This window comes from Fistularia commersonii, chromosome 1, assembly GCF_037954325.1.
Source record: "Fistularia commersonii isolate RoL2024-O1a breed Wild chromosome 1, RoL_Fcom_v1.0, whole genome shotgun sequence".
Classification (NCBI taxonomy): domain Eukaryota; kingdom Metazoa; phylum Chordata; class Actinopteri; order Syngnathiformes; family Fistulariidae; genus Fistularia; species Fistularia commersonii.
The window spans coordinates 19,241,973-19,250,331 of record NC_141284.1 but is presented as its reverse complement, the minus strand read 5'-3'; the positions used below and the strand labels follow the sequence as shown (position 1 = coordinate 19,250,331).

At 42.7% G+C, this 8,359-nt stretch overlaps 1 long non-coding RNA gene across 1 annotated transcript; it reads left to right on the top strand.

The window, feature by feature from the left end:
• Nucleotides 1–3,342: 3,342 nt before the first annotated feature.
• LOC147237709 (uncharacterized) lies at nucleotides 3,343–4,789 on the top strand. The gene is made up of 3 exons (XR_015106624.1): nucleotides 3,343–3,386; nucleotides 3,500–3,515; nucleotides 4,656–4,789. It is a non-coding gene; the product is annotated as an uncharacterized LOC147237709 (long non-coding RNA).
• The last annotated feature ends 3,570 nt before the right edge of the window (nucleotides 4,790–8,359 follow it).

Sequence of the window (8,359 nt, the reverse complement as noted above, 5' to 3'; positions counted from 1 at the left end):
TTCATTTACACATTTCAAAAACGACCGCGGCTTTTGAGGCAACTAATTCAGACACGAAACCCAGAAAAGACCATAACATTGGGTCAGTTGTCTGTAGGGTAATTTGACATCCCAACGCTCCCCCTTAAACCACATGAGACTTTGGCAACGATAAGCATGATCTGAAGTGGCAGGCTGAGAGCCTGAATCAGGGCAGCTGCTGCACGTGACTGACCTGTGACTTGCGAGCTGCCGCGTTGACGGTATGACAAAGAAACTCTTCAGAGAGTGAGCTGCAGCTGTAGACGGAGGGATATTATCACAATTACTTGCACACAAGAAGTCACAAAAACATGCAACGTGCAGATAAAGACAAAGTTTGGACAGTTTGATGAGCCCGGTCATTTCTGAGCACCAGAAAAATGAGAGCGCGCAGGGCCTGAAGCCAGCTCTATCAGGGTGAAGAAATGATAGACGTATAACGATGCACTCATCCAGACAGCCAAAGATGCGGCCAAGGACAATAATCTTCCTAAGGTACAGGTCCACGGGTAAGTGGGCCAACGCTCGGCGCGGGAACGTCGGCTCACCATCCTTGTTCAACTGTCTCCCGCGGGGTTTCACCGATGGTAACCCTTCTGCAGGACTGCGTCATTTGAGGGCAGCTGATTGGCTTCAGAAAGGTAAGACATCTTAGACTGGCTCCACTTCTTCCATAGATTTGCTGTCTGCTGACCCCCGCAGTATCTTTGTGCTGGAATAATATCAATATGCATTGGAGGTTTTCAGAGTTCCCTTTTACCGACTGAAAATTACTTAAATTACCCCATTGCCGTTTGACAGGCAGAACTTGTGTGTCTTGAGGGAAGCCCTTTCTCCTTACTTAGTTTTACTTACTAAAGTTTTAAATCCAGCCTGCAATAAAGCTGATATTCTTCCTATCATTCTGTTTGAACAGGGAGCCACTGATGTTAGACATCCTTAAACCCCAGTCTGACAAAGACACACACTTTGTGCATCCAAACATGTTCATGGTAGCTCACTACCATGCATTTAGAAAAGGTCAATACATAATCTGTGCAAAGGGCAAAGACTGAGAATATCCTGTACTGGCACATGGATGATTATGAATTTCACAGATTTAGGAAATTCAAGCTTTACATGAACGCAGCACGAGGCCGTCTCCCCATGGTAGCAGTCCAGAATGTACTGTGGCGAGTGGGTGGTTTTGCCACTGCTTGTGGATCCAGGGATAACTTTTCGAGTTGTTTTCCATCAGGGGAATCAATGGTATCGTGTATGGATACTAATGCTCGCACGAACAAACAATGGATATGAAAACAAAGAACACAAATATTCATAGTAGAAAATGACAACAAAAACAAACACAGAATAGCAGAGTAAGGAACACAAACACAAATGTGTCATGGTTACGCACAGCAGTTACACAACATCAGCTCGTGACTGTCAAAATATGTCTACACGTGATAGAAAAAGGTAAACCTTGTGCGCACGTGTGTGTGTGTGTGTGTGTGTTTGTGTGCGTGCATGTAGTCCAGCAGAATCAAGTAATTTTGCCCCTCTCGCTCAAGCGGTACAAGACTAAGTGCATCACTATCCTGAGGACAAAATGACCAAACCTCTACCATGAATGAAGATGACAATGAGAAGGGACTTTTAGACCATCAAACTGTTCCTGTGTTTAGCCATAGATGGGCGTTTTACCTTTTCTCTGTCTTTAGCTATGGGCAAGTCAGGGTACTCAAAGCGGGCCTATGAATGCAGAGTGAAAAGCCAGGAAAAACGGTGTGAAAAGGCATTGAAATATTCAACATGACATTTAACAAGAGATTAAGAGTTAAGATTCATGATACACTAGATTCTTTTACCTCCCACAATCTTTTTTGAGCTCGCTCTCCATCAGACTTCATGTAAAAGCTGCCATCACAGGGAATATCTGAAAGGCTGAACAAACATTCAGATTCAAGCATTTTAGCCTCCTGGAAGCAAGAGCAAAACTGACTCTAAACAATGAGACAATTAAAGAGAAACAGACTGAGATTTCTAAGCTTTAACAGAACACTGAATCTCCTCCATAATATTGTAGATTGCGAGAGACGATGGTCCAATTGAGTTCTTGCACACAACAGTTTTTAATAGCCATTCATTTGGAAGGTCTGAGTAAATCTGGAATACATTATTTTGCATTAGCGTGCAGACTTCAAAAGCAGTAGCAGTTTAATTTAACCTCTGACTTCCTGACTTCCTGACTTAATGCATTGGTCAACGAAGAAATAATAGTCTCCATGCCTATTGTGTTTTAATATGCTATTACGAAGCAAAGTATTTTAAATGTTGGAAATTTTGCAGTAACCTAATTAAGTAATACCTATTTTGAGATTTTGTGTCTTACTGTTTGCCCTGCAGGCTTCTAGCGGGGTTCGCACAAAAGTGGGCCATTTCGAACTTCACTTTGAGCCAATGCCCCCTCTGGCGTTGGTCCTCCCTGCTCAGTCAGGCCCACAGCGCTAGTATGACTGCCTGCCACTCGCTCTAAGGATGGGAAGGATTGCATTGTAAAAGCAAGCACAAACGCTAAGAGTTTTACAAAAAGCAGCACATGCACCTACACCTTTTCTCTTCCGTGGATACATTCTGGTCAGGCTACAAAGAAGCCAACCTTACTGCAAAGCAGCTCACAACACAAAGCAGAGGGGAGTTGACAGCTCTTAGTCAGTTGGCTGTGTGACTAACTCTGCTCCACTTAAGTCTGCATGACATGAGCGGTGGGAGGGATGATAAGGACAAGCCAATAACCAGGAGACAAAGAGAAACACAGCGCAGTCGGTCAACGGAGGATCGCGGGGAGCTCGGGATACATTTGCCTCTTTGACGGTATTTGAAACCGCCGGATGTCATGGGCAGGTTGAAGGAATGACGTTCCCATGGACTGACATAAGGAGGGAAAACTTTTTCCTCACTTTGAAAATCCATTTTTGGTCATATGCTGAATAACTTACAAAGCTGACGTGTAACCATTTGACCTGTAAGTAGAGCTTTCATTTTTATATTGCGGCTTGTGCATTCTTGGCTGATTTGGCAAATTAGAATTCATTGACTGATTGGTTTTCAGGGTACTGAACTAGGCACTCTTCCGAATAACATCTTGACCTGTCTCACAAATTGGCAGTGACAAGCCTGGAGAGCATTTCCATGGAAAAGATTTAACCATTTCATGAAGCTATACCTCCATTTACTCCTCAGGTTTCACGTGTGCCGGGAAACAACAATAAAAGCATCAATGTACTGCAATAGTTCCATGAGTCTGAACTTATCAAAATGTGTCTCTTCATTGCAAACAAAATAACTCAAGGTGAGGCTGATCTAGAATAAGGCCACCTCCTTTGGTAAGAGCAGATCTTGATCATTTGGTCCAGCAATAGAGTAGGAAGAGCTTTAACACTTGCTTTGATTTGTTTTTGTTTTTTTTTTGTCCCCAACCACGCTGGAAAATCTGAAGTTTAGAACCAAACAAGGTAAGTGCAAGACCACCACTTAATACAATGTGCAGCACTGTGTACTGGCAATACAATGTGCAAAGGAATGTTGAAATAAAGTAAAATAATTACTTTATCAACACAGATATGTCAAAGCAAATACAACAAATACCAGTCCTAAAATAGAAATATAGATTGGGAAATAGATCAACAGCGGCAAGACGATCAAATAAAATGATGTTGTATAAATACATTATTCCAGTCCACTTGAATTTGATGAGTAAATCGTGGAATTTGTTCATCCAAAGCCTCATCTTAAAGCAGGGAGATTGCCCTTGCAAGAGGCACCAAAATGTAAACTAGACGCACTTAGACTTGTGTTTTACACAACTAAAATATATTGATTACAAAAAGTAGACAATTTAGAAAAATGTTAACCGCTATCAACAATTCAACAGTATACTGACAAATAGTGCAAATACAAGTTCAATCAAGTGCACCAAGATTTGACATGCCGAGTATGTCACACAGTTAGGGATCTCTCCACGTGTTCGAAGGCAAACTGTGCCATCATCACTCCTCACGCTACTGAGCTGTCACTGGAGTTTAGCTGTTTAAACATCAATATGTGGCCTGACAGCGGGCGAAGACAAACAACGAGAGAAGGGAGGTACAGCAAGCTGCTGAGAAAGCCATGGTGCGTTAGTCAGAAACAGGAACATAAGGGTGTGAACATGCAAAGGATGCTTTGTGAGTTTTGAGGAGGTTCGACAGCTGCGCTGTCCGCTCGTCGCATCTGAGCTAAATAAGGTTTAGCTGATGAGTATTTCTGCAAACTGGACAGATGTGCAGTAGTCGCTAAAAAACCTGGCTTGATGAGACAAAAGACTTGTTACAAAACAGACCAATGATAGAACAATATCTATCTTCGGTCTGGATAGACTCAACCTGTTGATTCATTGGTGAAAAAAAAAAAAAAAATCAGCACAAGAGCACTACCATGCACTACATGATGTTTTGAAAAACATAAGCTGTTGATTTAGTCAGGACTTTTCAGAAATAATAGTGAAACTAGAAGCAGCAAATTTAAAAGTATGGCCTGCTGACACTGGTCTGGATGCAATTCCTTGTGATTTCCTGATGCATTCAATGACACGTGTTGGTCACATTTGTCCACAGGTTTTACAAGGTGCCTGTCGCAACACCACAATGTCTGGAGAAATGGTATCTGTCTTCAAGTGGATGCTGAGGGACTTTTTGAACCAGAAGAAACAAGATGCAGGGCAAACGGCACACATTAAAAAGATGGAGACTTTGACATGCTGTGACAAAACCAAGCGGCATTTTGTGTCACCTCTACCCCCGAGGTTTAGCCAAGACCAGAGAGAGGAGATCCCAACGGTCTCTGGATACGTGGAGCGGTCAATGCAGTGCTCTTGTTCATTCACTGCAAACAGAGATTGGGACCTTCCCTATTACTAGTTCCTGCCAAATTTACAGGGACATTTTACACTTCACTGTAAGGAGACACTCCTCAGTCACACGTGTAGCTGATTTATGCACAACACAAGGAAATCCTGTCACGTTCCCAAAGTGAAGCTTTACTATTGAGATCCATATACACACTGGGAACCAGGTCATTGCACCCGACCACCTGGAACATCCCAGTCTCAATCCATGTGCATTGCTGTGGATCTACTCCCCCTCCTCTTGTCATAACCAACACCGTCAACTCTCCAAGGCATTCACAAGACATGTGTGTGTTTGTGTGTGGGAAGTTCAGCCCACTCATGCAGGAGAGCATTTGTAAGTTCAAGCAAAGCTGATAAAGAAGCCTGGCTGGACTCTCGCTTCTAATTATCCCAAAGGTGTTTGATGGGGCTCTGCATGGGATAGTTTGTATTTTTTTCTGCACATAAATGACTCAACAATATCTTAAAAGGACCTTGCAAGCAAACAGAGGGAGGATGCTGCAGCCGTGGTGAAACAACCCAAAGGGGGTTCATCAACCACTGCGCAACCTCAACAAATGAACCCAATGACAGAAGATTTCAAAAGTAACCGTTCCTTCTGGCTCCATGTTGCATGTTATCTGAGGCTTATGACTCCTTTTCTTCCTGTTCATGAACTTGACTGTTGAGTAGAAGTTTGAGGGCAGACATTCGGTGTTCAAAATGTGTGGATCTGTTTCCATGTGTATGTAGAACATACATGTGCCTGGAGACAGAATCATACTGAACAGTTCACCAAAGTCTGCAAAATGACTCATTTTCACAATGCTTGTGAAAGCAGATGGCTGTGTTTAAATTTATATGCCTCTGGTGATGGATCTGGAAAATACCTACATGACGTGATAGCAGTCTGACCCTTTACTGCAGTCCATTCAGCAAAACTGTACAAAGAGTATACTCCAACCGGAATGATTACAAATAGTGTGTGCCTTGTATTGCCTTGGAAAACAAAAGTAAAGACATTAAGCTATAGTAGGCAAACTATTACAATGCCTTAACAACCATCCCATGGTCATTATCCTGATTGGAGCCAGCTGACGGGCCTCACTGATGTCTAGATTCACTTGTCTCTGGCCCTGGTGAGGATTTGAAATCTTGGTCACTGAGAATTATTGTATTCACACTCTGATATCATGCTAAGAGCTTACATAGCAGCAAGTTGTTTTCATTGTTAGTAGGGCAAAATGTCTTCAATATGTATGTTTAACGATTGGAGAGGCTGTGGACTAGGGTTTGCCTAAAATGGCTGACTGAAGCAGATCAATGACCAGCAGGTCATCCTCACTGTTGGGATTCAAACATGCTGCGCTGTTGCTAATAGCAATGGGCTGGATGTGGACAAGAAGCCCTTTACCCCACTTGGACATTTTCAAAGAGGTGAAGTGACAAACTACAAGTCACAGCATCTGTACAGGAGACAGCAGGGTTGGCAGTTTGAGCACAGCCTGGTCTACGGCTGCATTTCAAAAAATTACAATATCACGATATATCGATAGATTTTGTTTGTCACTCATTTCAGACAGAAATACAGATATGATATGGACTCATTACGCACAGAGTGAAATATCTCAAGCCTTTATTTATTGAAATGTTGATGATTATGGCTAACAGATAATGAAATGCAAAATTCAGTGTCTCCGAAAACTGGAATATTGTGGAAAGCTCAATATCGGAATGTCATGGTGTCACATTCCAAACAGCTAATTAACTGAAAACACCTGCAAAGGTTTCCTGAGCTGTTAATTTTTTTCTCAGTCAGGGTAGGTAGGCCACACAATCATGGGAAAGACTGATGACTGGACAGATGTCCAGAAGATGATTATCTGCAACTGCCACAAGGAGTGAAACCCACAAAAGCTCATTACTAGAGAAGTTGGTTATCCAAGAATATTCATAGAATGTTGAGTGGAAGGAAAACATGGCTGGAGAAGGTGCACCAGCAAGAGCGGTAACTACAGCCTCGAGAGGATTGTAAAGCAAAATCCAGTCAAGAATTTGAAGGGGGGGGGGTGTTCCTTGACAAAAATGTCACAATCCCAGTGTTGAGCCAGTCCTGAAGCAGTCATTGTCAGCAGCCTTTTACCTGGAGTGTTGCTCAGCAGTCAAAAGTCCTCTTTTCAGATGGAAGTAGATGTTGCATGTCCTTTGGAAATCAAGGTCCCAGGGTCAGGAAGAAGAGTGGACAGGCACATAATCCACACTCCTTTAAGTTTTTAGTCAGTGAGAATTTGGGCTGCCATGTCATATGTTGGTCTACAGTTTTCTGAAGTCCACAGGCAACGCAGCCATCTATTGGGAAATTTTGGAGCACATCATGCCTCTTTCAGCTGACTAGCTTTATGGAATGCTGATTTCATTTTCCAGCAGGACTTGGCACCTGCCCACAATGCCAGCGGTACCAAAGTCTGGTTCAATAACCGTGTTATTCTGCTTGATTGGCCAGCAAACTGGCCTGACCTGTACCCTGTTGAGAAACTATGGGGGGTCATCAAGGGGTAGATGAAGGACACCAGACACAACAATGCAGATGACCTGAAGGCCACAATCAAAGCATCTTGGACTTCCATGACATCAGGAGTGCCACAGGCTGGTGGCACTGATGCAGTAAATCACGAAAAAGGAGGCAGAACCAAGTATTGAGTGCAAAGAAATGAACAACTTTTCAGAAGCTTGACATTTTTGTTTCAAAGTCCCTTTCTAATTGAACTTCTGTGATACTCTAACTGTCTGAGACCCTTGGTTTAAGTTATCTGTAAGCAACAATTTGTACAATTTCAAGGCTTAAAATATTTCACTGTGTAATGAATTTATAAAATATTTGGATTTCACATTTGTAATTGAACTTTTTCTTGATATTCAAATTTTTTGAAATGTACCTGGAGGGCAGGTTGGATGCTCACTTGAACTGAATGTCCACTAAACACCTAACCTGTGTTTGGATTCAACATATTCACTTTATGTAGCCTGAATCTTTACGGAGATGTAAAATGATGTTCTTTGGTTCAAAATAATAAGAGTTGCAAATGGTCTTGAACATATCTGTATCCAGTAACATGTAAATAGAATAAGGAGAGGAGTGGCGGACGCCAGGATGATAGTGGACTGTTTTTCACCGCTGGAACGTTTCCTACCCGCTCGCTTTGGATGATTTTTACTGTCCATCAAGTGTCAAGTGGGCAAATCCAGCCCTTGAGGTTAAACGGTCTGAAGTACATCCAGCCATTAGAACTTCCTCCATGTTGCAGCTTTTCGGAACATCACCGTGTTCTCAAGCCTCCCATTAAGGAGTCTTCAGTCAGGTGAGCGGCCACACCGCCCCCCAGCTGTGACCCTGGAACTACAGGTGGAGCCTGGGGGCATCCAGCATCCACA